Genomic DNA, 15,125 nt, shown 5'->3' on the forward strand with positions numbered 1-15,125 from the left:
TTGCTTATATGGGGGATTTAAAGGTGAACCTTTTCCCCCTCTACTTTTCAGTCTTCCTGTACTGCAGGAAAACTCTTTGAGGACAGCACCATCCCTGCCTGCCAGCCCAGTCTGGATCGGGCTGTTAAGATATCTTTATCATTTTTTATTTGCTTATAAATATTAAAAGCAGAGCATAAATGGAAACAAAAAGATAGTCTATGCCTTAGAGAGTAACTTGGACAACCTCTACCCAGCTGCATTCCTATTTTCCCCAAAATCTAGTTAGATGCTTGCCAGTCTGTGTCTCTCTCTGCCAATTCACTCTATCTTTTTTCAGAGGGTCAAATTAGATGTGACAAGAGAATCTACATGTTTATTCAGACATTTTCTTGTCTAAGTATAAAGCAGCTCTGATGAGCTAAACCATATTCTCTTTCCAGCTTTCCCAACATAGCCCAAATGGAGGCACAACACAGATGCATTCAACTAGTCTTATTTATTTAAATGACTGATCAAAGTCACTGCTTATTACTGTAAGCTAACTGGTCCAAGGGCAGGCTGTGCTATGAGTGGATTCACTCTGACTCCAAACTTAGCCAGCATTTCCACCAACCTTGCTTATCCTTGCCTGAACATGTTCTATGTGTCCAGAGTGTCCAACCTCATCTTCATGGCCTGATGTGCTGTAAGGGCCCTTCCAGTTTTAGAAGCATGCTGCTCAGTACCAAAGGCACTCCTTCCCAGTGTACTAAACCATAAGGCCTGTTTGGGATACACCCTCCATCATGGACACACCCTCCATCATACCTGATACCTCAGGCTGTTAGCCAGTTCTTCCTACCTAGCTTGAGCAACCTGCCCTATTTCTGCCAACTAACTGTAGCCTAAACAGTCTTTGACCAGGCCTAGTTAACTTAACATACCTTTTTCTAGGACATCACAAGCAGATGAAGAGAGGTTTTTCCAAAAACCAATCAGGTGCCCAAAGATTCCTGCTTAGTCCTTAATAGTGTCCAGTTAATTTAACACTATTTCACATTATTCCAAAGTTGTGAGATGTCTTCATAAAGCTTCCCCGTACCCATTGGCTGCAGACTTTCCAGCCCTAACAAATCCTGCCTTGTGTCTTCTTTGGAAAAAAAGGGGGCAGGAGGAAAATCCATTCTATTAATCCAGGAATTTTTCAGTGAACTTTTTCCCCCCTTTAAGAATAGCTCCTACATTGGAAGTTATTAAGTCATGGGAAAGATTGCTTAACACAATTGAGAACACTAAGGTAAAGCTGGGAGGAGGGCAAGGAAAGGCCTTTATCTGGGTAGTCAATGTTTAATTAAAAATATAAACTCCTCACTGATCACTTGGTTTAAAGTCAAAAGGAGAATATATGAACATATACACCTGTATCTTCCTGTTAATTTTATTTTGATGCTTATAAACACTCATGTCTGACTTCCCCCTTCACTTGATGGTTACCAACGCTGATGAATTCCACATATAAAAACACAAAGATCCCCATAAATTTGGGAACATTTCCTCATTAACTTTTTTTAATGAAACATCAACTGGAGTACTTACCACAAAGATTCTGGAAAAAAACCCACTGGTCAGCAGCAATAACATATTTTGATCTGGAAATCTGAAATTTAAGATTAAGGTTTAAATGAAGTTGTGAATCCCTAAATCAGAAATCCCCTTGAATCGCATCTAAGCAATCCCTGTAAGATTAGCTATCTTCTCGCCACCCTCAATGTTCAAACGAAGGCTACAATTCAACCAAGCAACCAATAGTAGAAGTGAAAATACAATTTGTTGAATTCTAATTTGAATGAAAGGAAGCACCCTTTGGCACCATCCCAGGCTGCAAGTTGACATGCCTGTCTGCAGTCCCTCAGCCTGATCTTCTTTTAACATCAGCTGTAACAAAGGGCAGGCTGTCAGCTTTGCCTCTGCACCTCAGAGCAGGTAACTGTATCATCTTCATGAATGACGTCTCTGTCACATTCAAGGCACATCAGGAAGTCTTTAAAACTCAACTGATCAAAACACAGCAACATTTTCATACTGACCTTGAGGAAGTGATCAAATATTGTCACTTAGAAACTCTGGAATATTTTTTTTTAATTCCAAGGCATGCTGAGACCAGTCTTGAAAGTAAGGATTTGCTCATCTTGACAGACTGAGTAGCCTTTGTATGCTGGTGGCTGATCCGTATTTCCGATACGGAAGCGGAACAAGCGAGGATTCTGTTTTTCCCATAGCTGTCATGAGGAGATGTTCCTGAATGACAGAGATAGAATGCCCTTTTGAACCAATTGAAAACAGTGACTTGTTAATGGTCTTCTACTACTACCACTACTGCTATCATATACTACTGAAATGCCCATCATTTTGATGTGCAGTGGTGAGTGTATGTACTATGCATGTTGTTGGCTAGGTGCAGGGCCTGTATTTATTTACTTGCTTATTTAGATAGTTATACACTGCTGTTTTCCCAAATGGGGACCCAAATCTCTTCCCAGATCCTAGTCCAAGACTCCAAAGTACTACACAGTATTAGTTCAACCTCAGCAGAATATATCTATTTTTTTCTCCAGGTTCTAAAGTTCTAGATTTATGTCTCAGTGGTGCAATAGAACATTATGTGTAATGAGGTCCAAGGTATTGTAAGTCATCACAGCATCCCTTAAACCTTCATCATTGTCTGTGTCAAACCTGGAAGGATACATAGATTGGGAAGACTCCAGGTAATAGTGTGCTACCAGTTGGATCATCCATTCAGGACACGTAAGTCTGTATCTTAGCATTTGAAATATTTGGTTAACGTTTTATATGGTGACAACAATTAAGGAACCATAAAACATTAATGTAACAAAGAATACACTTTTAAAACTTTGCTGCATTGATCCCATATTTATAGGGTTCTTTTATTTGGACATGTCTTAAGTGTAATTTTAAAATTGGCTTGGGGAGGAACACAGATTGAAATAAATGCATTCAATCATGCCCTTAAAAAAACCCCTTTAACGGCACTATTCCCTATGGTAGGCCCTTTAGCATTCTACAGTGCCTTAAATGCTACTCCACTGGTTTCCCATGCATGGTTAACTTGCCATGAAATTTAATTTGATGCCTTGGTGTATCCCCAAGAAGCCTTGAGTATTTAATATTCCATTCACAAATACATTCCAAATGCGCACAAGGCTCTGGGACTACTAACAAAATTAAGTTGCCATAAAGGAATCCCTTTTTGAATGTTGGGCATTTTGCTCATTCTGCTTGGAAGTGGTTATGCATATCCTATGCTATTTACTTTCCATGTTTTTTTTCCTGCTCCAAACCATATTATAATGTGATATTATTCTAAGAAAGGCCAGGTACGTGAGTCAAAGAGGCTGAATGTTCCATATAAGAGTGAGTTTCCCTAGTAACTGCACCCACCACATGAAAGCAAAAGTATATTATCAAAACCTTTCAAAAAACCCCATGGATAACTTAACTTGCAAAGGGCCAAGACCTTGTTTCTAAGTAACTTCATTCAGTCTAGAAAATTTGGTCCAGAGTAAGGCAAATGTAGACATAGAATTCTGTAGTGTTTTAAATGTGCCCTTTTCTTTGATTGCTACTGTGAAAAAAAAGATAGAGGCTCCAGTAAAGACATCTTCTTGGCAATTATACATTTAGCAAAAGCACTTCCTTGAATTTCCTTTTTGTCATGTTCCATGGCATTATGCACTGGGCAAGCACACAAATGCCATTTATAACATTTCAAAGCAAAGTCAGATGTTGGATCACATAGGTAAAATAAGATCCCAGGTAAATCAAGAATCAGTAGTTACAATGTTCCAGCTTTTTAACTCGTTTACTAAAGCCCCAAGAGGTGTTTAAAATACTAGCATGATTCAAAGGCTATTATAAATGATAGCTATATGCCAGATACTAAAATGTAAACAGAAAATTCCTGAAAAGTAAATCCAAACATACATTCTTCTGTTTACAACCTAGGAAGAAAAAGAAGTATGAAAAGAAGAAACAAGCATACTTCTGAAAACAAAAATTAGTCAGAAAAATTACATTTTGTGATTTGGTCACATAACTTTTTGTCTGAATATTTTAACAAAGAATTGTTAAACTCTTCCAGAGATCTTTCAATATGAAATTCAGCAAAGGAATGAAGACTGATATACAGAGAATAGCCTTTTTGAAAGATTTGGAGAGAAGCCAAGGTCTAGGGGAAAAATTAATTGTGTACAGAGACATGAAGTTTTAACACTTCACATATGAAAGTTTATTCCTTCCTGCCAGAGAAAACAAAAACTAACCTGAGAAAGGGTTTCCAATAAGTTCACCCAATTCTCTTCCCCAAAAAGATTGAAAGAACTATTTCTGAGCAAAGAAGTTTCCTTTATATTTTTCCCTGCTTCCAAAAATATGGCAAATTGAAAAAAAAAAACATGATCCCAGCTTCAGTAATTTGAACCTCTTCTCACACTGCCTTTTAAAGGTAGCTGTTTAAAAATGTTATACAATATGAAATGTGAGATAAGGATGCTGGACAAATACGGAAGGCTGGAATTTGCTGAAGCTCTCTTTTGACTATACACTTGGGCTTCTTCTTGTGCTACCTTAGCAACATGGAAAGCCACATTGTAGACAGTGTTTTTCCCATGTCCCTCTGGTAATGACCGAAGTTCAAGGTGAAGTTGTCAATATGACCCCATTTTATCCCTGTTCTGGGAAGCAAAGTTGGTGGTAACATGGGAAATAACTGCATCAGGTGTCCATACCATGTCACCTAGATATTCTAAAGGATGAGAGAAGAAGACAATCTTCATGACTTTACCCTACTTTACCCTAAAGTGGGGAGGGGAAAAAGGAGAAAGGAAGAGGCAACCTGCCTAACCAATCGGCCAGGTGCAGCCTGGCCCACCTGACCTCTGTTAGAGGCCAGGGAGGCAGCAGTTGACCCTGCCTTAGCACAATGTGAGGTGAAGGTAGAGGTGAAGGGATCACCTTCACTTCACATTGTGCTAAGGCAGGGCCAAGTGCTGCCTCCCTGGCCTCTAACAGAGCTCAGGTGGGCCAGGCTGCATCTGGCTGCTGTTGCATAAGGATCAGCCAAATAGGGGCCAGGAACTACAGCCATCCCTGCCCTGCTTTGCATGGGATCTGGTGGACTGGGCAGGGCACTGCCTTTTCTCATGGAAAGATCAGGCAAGCATGACATAACTGCCTCCCTTGCCTCACATTTTGATAAGGCAGCTGAGCCAAATGCCACCTCCTCCCTCACTTCATGTCATGACTCAGTGGACAGGCTGGGTGCCACTGTATCCCTTGCCTCACTTGTGTGGGGTTTAGGCAGGCTGAGCCAGGTACTGCCTCTTTCATCTCACCTCTTGTGGCGTTTGGATGAGCCCAGCCAGGCACCACCCCCCTCGCCTCATACATCATTGTCTCTTACTCCCTCCTTTGGTGGGTGAGGACAGGCTAGGCTGAGGGAGAACGATGTATTGATTAAATGTCTTAATGATTGATAGTTTGGGCGATATGAAGAATGAATTTATACATTTCATAAAACTAAATTGCATGGAATTCTTACTTCCTGAAACTCTATGAAGTTTGCAATTACTATTCTTGTTTTACAGATGGAGAAGAGAGGCTGAGAGACGTGAGCTTTTTCAGGCCATTGAGTGGTTCCATAACTGAACACAAATTTGACTGTATGCTTCCCGTGTCAAAGTCTACCATACTAGCCTATAATATTAACTGATGAATTGCTTTAGTTCTCTCAAAAAGGCACCACATACTTTTGGCTGTGGAATTCTATTCAAGCAAACATTATTCATAATCTAAATCAATCTTTGACTAGGTATAGTTGGCAAACTATCATTTCTGTAATATTTTAGTGTGTCTGTTAATAATAGCAATAATGAATGAATCCTCTGGGTAGACATTACAGGGAACCCTTCCAGGTGAATTGAGTTAACAGAATGCTCTGTTCCAAATGATTCCTAGGCTGACAGATCTAATATATTTCACCTGTAATAACTCAAGGTAAATTCCATTTGGGGCCACATGTTGTCAGATATGCACAGCTGTGTGTGTGACTGTGTGCACCCACACCACAGCTAATCCATCCTCAGTCTAAACCAGTTTCATTTGCTATGTTTAGGATCTCTTGGAGTGGGAACCTATTCAGGAAAGTCAAAAGCAGGCCAAGAAATTTTGTATTCAGTCATACTGCCAGTGCAGTGCCACATTTTCACTGGAGGAAGCAGATTTAAACCACTGGCTTGCGCTAAACAGGCTTTACCAAATGATGTGATAAGTTCTAACATACCACCTACACCTAGGCCCTTCTCACACAAGAAATTTACAATGTTTCCAGGCTAGAAATAAAATGCTTCCTTTGTGAAGTTTGCATTGTTTTTCTCCCCTTTGGTTCTAAAAACATTTCCATGTTTTCGCATCCCTCGTCTCACTCCTTTCCCTCCTGCCTCTATTTTCCCCATTTCAGGTGTGTTTTCTTTTTCTATTTTTTTTTGCTGTTTTGGTTGAATGAGCAAAACATCAATTGAATGGGGCCTCGGAAAATCAAAACGACGAATGAATAAGCAGGTTTTTAAAAAAAATCTTCACAGTGGCTTTAAAAGGTTTTGGAGGAGGTGAGTGCGGACAAACATCATGGTAAAGGGAGAGGGGATCGAAAGCATTCTGGAATCTTGTGTGGAAAGGGCCATACTGTCCCAAAGCGCTGTCCATCATTACTATCACAATGCTTACGTCTGTTCTTTATGCCTATTCAGGTGTGACTTGCTATTTCTAAGAGCAAAAAAAAAGATTTAAATATTACTGGATAATACATAAGAACAAATTATTAATAAATTAGGGATAACAGTTCCAAATTCTGAATGTTGAGAGAAATAACTGTATCATAAAATATAAACTATAGTAAAAATATGTTATAGTTAGATCAGTGGTTCCCAGTCAGTGAGCCAGGGATCCCTAAGGAACCACAGAGTTTTTGTAAGCTAAGATACGTAAATCCATGTGTGCGCTAAGCATTGTCATTTTAGTCTTTTTGTCATTAAATCTTTAAGGTTGCCAAGTGATCCCTGGTCACTGGGTGGGTGGTGGGTGGTGCCATCTGCAAATTGGAAAACTCCTGGAGGTTTGGGGGCAGAGCCTGGTGAAGACAGCAACCTCAGTTGGGGTACAATGCCATTGAGTCCAGCCTCCAAAGGATCCATTTTCTCCAGGATCTGTAGTCTGATGTCTGAAGATAAGTTGCAATTCCTGAGGACTTCCGGATTCCACCTGGAGGCGAGAATCCTTAAGTATTTTTTCAGTCAGTTGATAATAATAGTACAACTACTATCATGGAAGGAGTGATCATTTTGGGGTGTTAAAAAGGGTCCTCATACTAAAAAAATATTGTCAACCACTGAGTTCAATGTGGGGCTTTTTTCATCCAAAAAGAAAAAGAAAATGCTCATGATAAATTACAAATCAGGCTAAAGTTAAGCCTGTTCCTTCTAACTTCTCTGAGCTTCACTAAGTTCGGAGGTCACAAGTGCATTGTAGGTACAGGATGACTGAAATTCAGTCATAAAAGCCTGCATGGCGAATGCCTGCATGGCCATGGATCAGTTTAGCAACCCAGTACAACCACCATTAAAAACTGCCTGTCTGTTTTCACACACACACCAATATCAGCTTAGGGGTAGCACAGTATTTTACATTCTGCATCCAGTAATCTTTGGCTGGCTTAGGGGGCCTTCTGACCCTTATTTTTGTGGAAGTAAAGAGTGTCTTGGAAGGGAAGATGGCATGATGTCGCACAGTCTTGTCAGATCTCACACCCTCAACAAGGTCGGCCCTTGGAAGGGAGATCACCAAAGAAGACTCTAGAGGAGACGTTCCTTGAAAAACTCTTGCAAGGGCTGCCATAAATTGGCAGCGACTTGACGGCACTTTACTCACATACAGAAAGAGAGTCTCAGGCCTAACCTAGATTATATGCAAGTAGCCTGACAATCAGTTAATGTGAGGAAAATTGTTTCCAGAAAGGACAATAAGGAATAGAAAGAAGCAGGAACCAAAGCACCTTGAGGTTTTCATAGGCAGTTTTCACTACCTCATCTATTCCATCTGCTTGTCATCTGGACACTTCCAAATTTCAACCAGGTGTATATTATAGTACATTTGCTTACTTGCGGTATTTGGCAAGGACGAAGTGCATGAGCTTTGAAGTGTGCAGGTATGCCTCAGGATGTTCCAGACGTAAGATCAGGTGTTGTAGAAGTGTGCACACAAAAGTTACAATTTTTTTTAATCTGTCAAGTTTTCTTACCCAATTTATATGGGGATGCTCACTCTCCTACCAGCCTACTTACACAAGTTGCAGTTACTGGAGTCAATTGTTTAACACACTCTCTGTGTCCAAACAACTCCGCCATATTCAGTTATTAAAAAAGATTAACTGCACAAACACAAATTTGCCAACTCCTCATCCCACTCGCAGCATTGCACGCACTGCTTCCAGGAATATTATGAAGCACAAAATAAATTTAATTTTGAAATGAGACTTAGTAGTTATGTGTCTCTGTACCTTTTACAGTGGAGTCACCCTGTGCCTCATCCTAAAACATTTGTGCATGCACGTTGATGTACTACTTCATAACACTCATACTTCCTTACCATTCCTACCTCATGTGCAAAAGTATTGTTTTTTCAGACTGTCAGCTTATGTAAAAAGTTGTATGTTGGGGAGAGGAACACCCTGAGGTATTTCTGGAACACAGCTATCTCATTTGAAAATTGAAGTCAAAGGCAGTACGATTCTCCCAAGAAGGCAAAATTCTATTCAAACACATTCTTGCACTGTCTCCTAGGAGCAAATTATAGGCAATGTGTCCGCTGTGCAGGTGCAAATATTGTGAGTGTGTGTGTGTGAGTAACTCTATGTTCAACAGCTAGGTCACTTTACTGACCCCAGACGTAAATAAGTTGTGGTGATTAAGGTTTAGTGGCAAATCTGCAACTGCATAATCATGACAATAAGAGTTTGGATTTATACCCTGCTTTTCGCAGCCATAAAAAGTCTCAAAGCGCTTAAAAACTCCTTCACGTCCTCTCCCCACAATAGACACCTTGGGACGTAGGTGGGGCCGACAAAGAGCTATGACTAGCCCAAGGTCACCCAGCAGGCTTCATGTGGAGGAGTGGGGAAACAAACCCAGTTCTTCAGGTTAAAGTCCACCACTCTTAACCACTACAGCATGCTGACTCTCAGAAACCAACCTAGCTTATTCATGAAGGCACGGTCCTGTAGCACAGGTGCAATGCTGGTTGGCAGGATGTCAAGTGAACCTTGAAGCAAAACCCAAGACGTGAGCCAGCAAGAGGGCTCCATTCAAATGCAAGTGAGGAGGTTGATTGTTCCACTTTCAACTGGCGTTCTCATCAAAGCTCTTTGCATCCCTGTTGTAATATACATTGCCAGAGTCATGTACTGAGCTAGAAGTTCTCCAGCACACCACTTATCTCAAGTAACAATAGAAAAACAAACAGCTGCCAGTTCTGATATTGCAAACGTTATGTTTCAAAGAATAAATACCATGTGGCACTGCAGCAGAGCTCAAAGGCAAGTTCCTAAACTCCCGTCTGTTTATCTATAATGCTCAAAAGCCCAGTGTGGTGGATTGAGTATTTAGGAGCTACTTTACTGTTAATATGTAGTGGATCATAATCTTTCTGTAATTCAAAGGCAAACTCACTGGCTTTGCAAATACAAGCATGTCCATCTCACCTAACCCTTATCCAACTGTTGACACAGTCACATTCTCCCTTTTACATTGGACAAGAAATCTTTAAAAAAAAAACAGTTATAGCTACTCAGCCAACAGGAAACTGAGAAAGTGGGCCCAAGTGTGGCCATGCTACAACATTTGTGATGTGTATTGAAACCTGTCATTTATTACTATCTATTTAATCCAAAAACGCCAGCGTGGATTATTCAAGGAAAATAACAGCAGGTTAAAAAATAGAAATTGTCATGCAGCTAAAACAGGTAAAAGCATGACACGAGTTTTTTCTCTCTTCGTTAGCCATTATATAAAGGTCTTACAAAGCTTTTGAAAGATATCTAAGCTGAGCAGGGGTGTCAAATGTGCGACCTGGGATCTGGATCCAGCCCCTTGAGGGAGCTTATCAGACCTGCAGCCAGCAGAGGCAACCCCACCCCACTTCCAAACTGGCTGAGTGAAACTGCTGGGCTCAGGAGCAGTGTGGAGGATTGCCTTAGATGGCTCATGGGCCTGATAAGCCCCTTGGGCAGTCATTCCACTCCACTGCAGCCTCACTAATCCAGGCACACACACACACACCCATGTCATTCTAGGGCTAGCTGAGGCACATATACACCCCAGCGCCCAGCCCAGCCAAGACATATTTATGTCATATCCAGCCCTTGTAGCAAGTGACTTCAATACCCTTGCTTTAGAGAGTTTGCAAGGGAAAGAGATCCTGCTGTAGTGGAGTATCCAATGAGGATGCTTCTTCATACACCCTTGCGGACTGTCAGTGGATTCACTTTGCCCTTTGTCCTATTCAGAAGCTTATAGGAAATTAAAAGGTCAACTATTGGATAGAGAGTTCTCTACCCTAATCACCGCAGCCAAGAGAACGTGCTCCCCCCTGTATTTTTCTCTCCCACTGGAACGGGGCCACTTGGCACACTACCTGTATTGCTTAATAAACCCTGTTCAAAGGAAAGCCATAATGCTCGCCAGGTTTAATGTTATGCCTTCTGCCTTGTTACATGGCAGATTTAATAAGCAAGAAAAGGCTAAAAGATTGTGCCCATGTAACGATGGCTCAGTTGAATCTCTGGCCCACCAATTACTTCACTGTCTCAGATTCAAGGAAATCAGATCCAAGTATGTGAATCTCACTCCTTTACATTTACCCGATCTCCCCGATTTATTTAGATTACACTACTTGTTGGACAACCCTGATCCTTCTCTCTGTATGATAGTGGCAGACTTTCTCCTGGAAATTACTAAATGCCAGTAGATTTCCTTCGTCCTAACATGTATATCCTGTATTGTATATGCTTTTTAATCTGTTTTTATTATTGTTGTACTGCTGTCTATGCCAATAAAGGCTTGCTTCTCACATACACCCTTGCGGCCTAAACAAGGGCTAGGGTGTGACACTGACCCTCCACAGCAGAGTGAGATCTGAACCCTGTCTCTCAGAACTTAGTCTGAAACAATATACCATTTTCTTAAGGGTGGCTACTGAGGAACAGTAATAAACCGTCAGGATTGGGTGAGTTATGTGTCAAGTGGTAACAAAATGCAGTGGCTGCTGCCAGGCCAGATTTTGAAGAACTCCACCTCAGATTATCAAGGATGTTAAGCATTGTTACTTTAGGCTGCATTAATTGTGCTTATATTCAACATGGACTGAAGTAAGGTTGCCAGCCTTCAGGCGGTGACTGGATCTTCCGCTGTTACAGCTGATCTTCAGGCAACAGAGAAAATGGCCTCTTTGGAAGATGGACTTTGTGGCATTATATCCCACTACAGCCCCTCCCCTCCCCAAATCCTGTTCTTCTTGGGTTTCACCCCCCAAATCCCCAGCAATTTCCCAGCCCAGAGTTGGCAACCCTAGGCTGAAGCCACAGCTATGCTATACTATCACTGATAGAGGACCAGTCTTAGGGGCAGATCAAGGAATTTCTGTGGTCATATATAGACTGTTCCTCTTATACCCTATCAAGTAGCTAACCTATTAAAACATCATCAGATCCTCATCTGAAGGCTAAGGGCAGCTTTGTTTGCTCCCTGTCCATCTTCACTCAGTAATCCCAAACATGTTCATTCAGGATGCAGAGCAGAATTTTCACTGCACTGCTTTGGAAGTGCATTTGGTTAATTCCAGAAGGTCAACACACATAGTTACTCAACCAACCGTCTTTTGTCTCCAATGTATTGCAGTATAGGTTTTTGCAGTGCTTGAAATGTGCATGTTGTTTCCCAAAAGTTCCATAAAGAACTAACTTCGTTGCAGCTCTTTTCTTTTATTTATATCTTCCTTCTTTGCTGACACTCTGAGTGGAACAGTCAGCGATTAAAATGAAGTGGAAGCAATGTTTGTCTTGCAGCAAAATCCTGGCAATATTGACTATTGATCCAGCTGCACAGACTCAAATTTCTTGGGAAAACAACTCTTCAATTTTTCACTTCACTGAACCTGCAGGGCTGTCTCTGTTAGGATCATTACCCCTTGTCTGTAAAATACAAGGAATGTGCGAATGCGTGCAAGCCAGTTTTGAACCCACTGAACTTTGTGGGTTTGAATGGAGAGCACCAAAACCGGCCTTTGCTTTCTGCCAGCGCCTCCCCCTCTAAGTTTAGCAGCGCATCCAAAGCTGTAATTTAGTTTCTCCTGTGACAATGTAAATGATATAAATACTGTCATGAGCTTATTAGGAAGTGTCCAAGCTGTCAACATTTTTCTCCTTGTTAGTGCCAGCACAGAACACTACAAGTCGGTCAGTGGTGGGATTCGGCAGGTTCTCATCACTTTGGCAGAATTAGTTGTTAAAATGGTGCTTGTAAAAAAATCAGTTGTTAAATTATTTCAATCCCACCACTGAAGTCGGTCCTTTAAGATAAAGACCACTGGGATAAAAATGTAAAGATGCTCATTTACTAATGCTCCTTCAGTAACCTTTTAAAAACTGTTAAGTGAAACAGCAAAAAGAAAATAACGGTACAATGTATACTTCCAGTCTTAAATATGTTTTGCTAATTTAGTTTTATATCACATTGGTAAGAACTGGAATGGTATATTAATAGCAAACAAAGTGCCTTTGTCATAGGGCACAGCAAAACTCAGTTTTTGGTACTAAAGCAGTGCAAATCTATCCTCATCTTGAAACAGGGTTGCCAAATCCCCCCAGGGACCTGGCAGAAGTACTTGCTGGGTGGTGATGGCCCTCACTGATGACACATTAATATCACTGGTGACATGCTGATATCATTTCCCATGAGCATTAAAAGTGACATCAGCATGACACTAGCAAAGCCAGGGATGCTCTGGCATTTTGGCAAAACATTATGGTTTAACCATAGAGTTTTGTCAAACTACCAGAGCATCTCCAGCATTCCCCAGTGACTTGAGGGATGTCAGCTGAATGAGGCTGATGCCCCCCCCCCCTATTTTGGCACCATTTTCTTCTTTCTGGCCCAGTGGAGGGCAATGGCAAACCACCTGTGCTCATTAGCCTTTGAAGCCCCTGCTGGTGTTGCTGTACATTAGCTGCAACTTGATTACACTTTATAAACACACATATACAAGCATGCTTGCATTTTATGGGCACAGAATGGTCAGGCAGCCATTTCTAAATACATAGGGATTGTTTGAATATGTGCAGTACAGACTGTGTGAATCTGTCTTCTAAGGTAGATTCTCTATGGCCGTTTCCGCACGGCCATCGAGGCGCCTCCACGCCGGCAAGAATTCTGCCGGCGTGGAGGCGGAGGCCGTTCGCATGTAGGCATGCGGACGGCCTCTGGAGAGGCCAGCAGACGGCAGGCGGCTCCGCATGGAGCTGCCTCTTCCCCCCATCCCTTTCCCATTTACCTCTCGTGTCGCCGTCCTGCCGGCCTCCTCAGCCCCGCCCACGCTGCCCTCCGACCTCCAGGGGTCGGAGGACAGCGAGGGAGGGACTTAGGAGGCCAGCAGGATGGCGACACGAGAGGTAAATGGGAAAGGGAAGGGGAAACAGCGTGTTCCCGGCGGTGCGGTTCGCACCGCGCTGCCGGGAAGACGCTTTCCCCTCAACAACAACCCTTTAAAGCGTTGTTGTTTAGGGCGGCCTGACGCCGCCCTGGGGGAGGGGGAGCGCAGTCAGGCCGGCTCTGCTGCATTGCAGCAGCGCCGCCTGTGTGAACGGCGGCCTGGGGGCAGCGTTTTTACCGCCCCCAGGCCGTCGTTTTTGGCCCGTGCGGAAAGGGCCTATGATTCTTTGGCTGCTTGCACCTATTATTAGGCATTGTGCTGCATTGCACAATAGCACTCACTTATCTCATATATTATATTGTCCAGAGAAGAAAATCCATTTGCAGATGACTGCTGTATCACATCATTAGCACAGCATCCAACTGCAGATGGATACAGACTTCAATCACATTAACATACCCTCAAGCGATGGAGGGAACAATGTTTTACTCTCAGTTTTCTACTTTCAGGACCTTGGGTAGCAGTGCTGGGGAAGACCCTTCACTGCCCGAGACCCTAGTGAGCTGCCATCCCCAAGAGAAGACAACAAATATTGAAATGGACCAATGGCATGCTTCAAAATCAAGCCAATCCATCAAAGCTCCTGCATCACACAGTTCAAACACATTTGTACTGATGGGTTTATGTCAAAGTTCTCAGTTTGGAACTCAAACCAGACATAATTTTTACTTATCAAAAGCTATAAAGTAATTTTTTCCATTTTAAAATCCCACAAAAATGTATCATATTGGAAGGGTTTTCCAAAGAAAAAGTTTTCCTCATTTGTTTTGATTTTTTTAAATTCAAGCATTAGAAGTTTTGGGGTATTCTCTCTTCCTCATAAAATGAATAACTGAGGTCAGTTTTCAATGTATGTCATAATTTTTACAGGCAGGCAACAAGATAATTTAACAACTTTTCCTTATGCTCCCAAAGTAAAAATTAAGCAGATGAATACTGCCCCCTTCTGTACAAAAGAAGAATTGCACCCAAATGTGGTTTTAGGGGGTTCTCTTAAAAACATTAGATGCCAGTCTGATTTATCCAAGCAATTGATTGCTGGTAAAACCAGGGCAGTATTTTATAGGAAAAACATCGGGTAATAAAAATATCTTATTTAAACAAGAAATTAGATACTTTTCTTAATACTAATCATCAGCTTACTTCTCCAGGCAATCCAGATTTTATTTTGAAATGTACTATTTTGAAATGTACTATTTGGCCTATCTCTTCCAAGCCATCTCTTCCATTTAGAAACAGTCCATGTAAACTCTCATATTGTCACCTTCCATTCTTGAAAATTTGTCTTAGGTTGGCAACTGTGACAAAAATTTTAACAAAAACCCAAAAAG

Source organism: Sphaerodactylus townsendi, linkage group LG09, assembly GCF_021028975.2.
Source record: "Sphaerodactylus townsendi isolate TG3544 linkage group LG09, MPM_Stown_v2.3, whole genome shotgun sequence".
NCBI classification, from domain to species: Eukaryota; Metazoa; Chordata; class Lepidosauria; order Squamata; family Sphaerodactylidae; genus Sphaerodactylus; species Sphaerodactylus townsendi.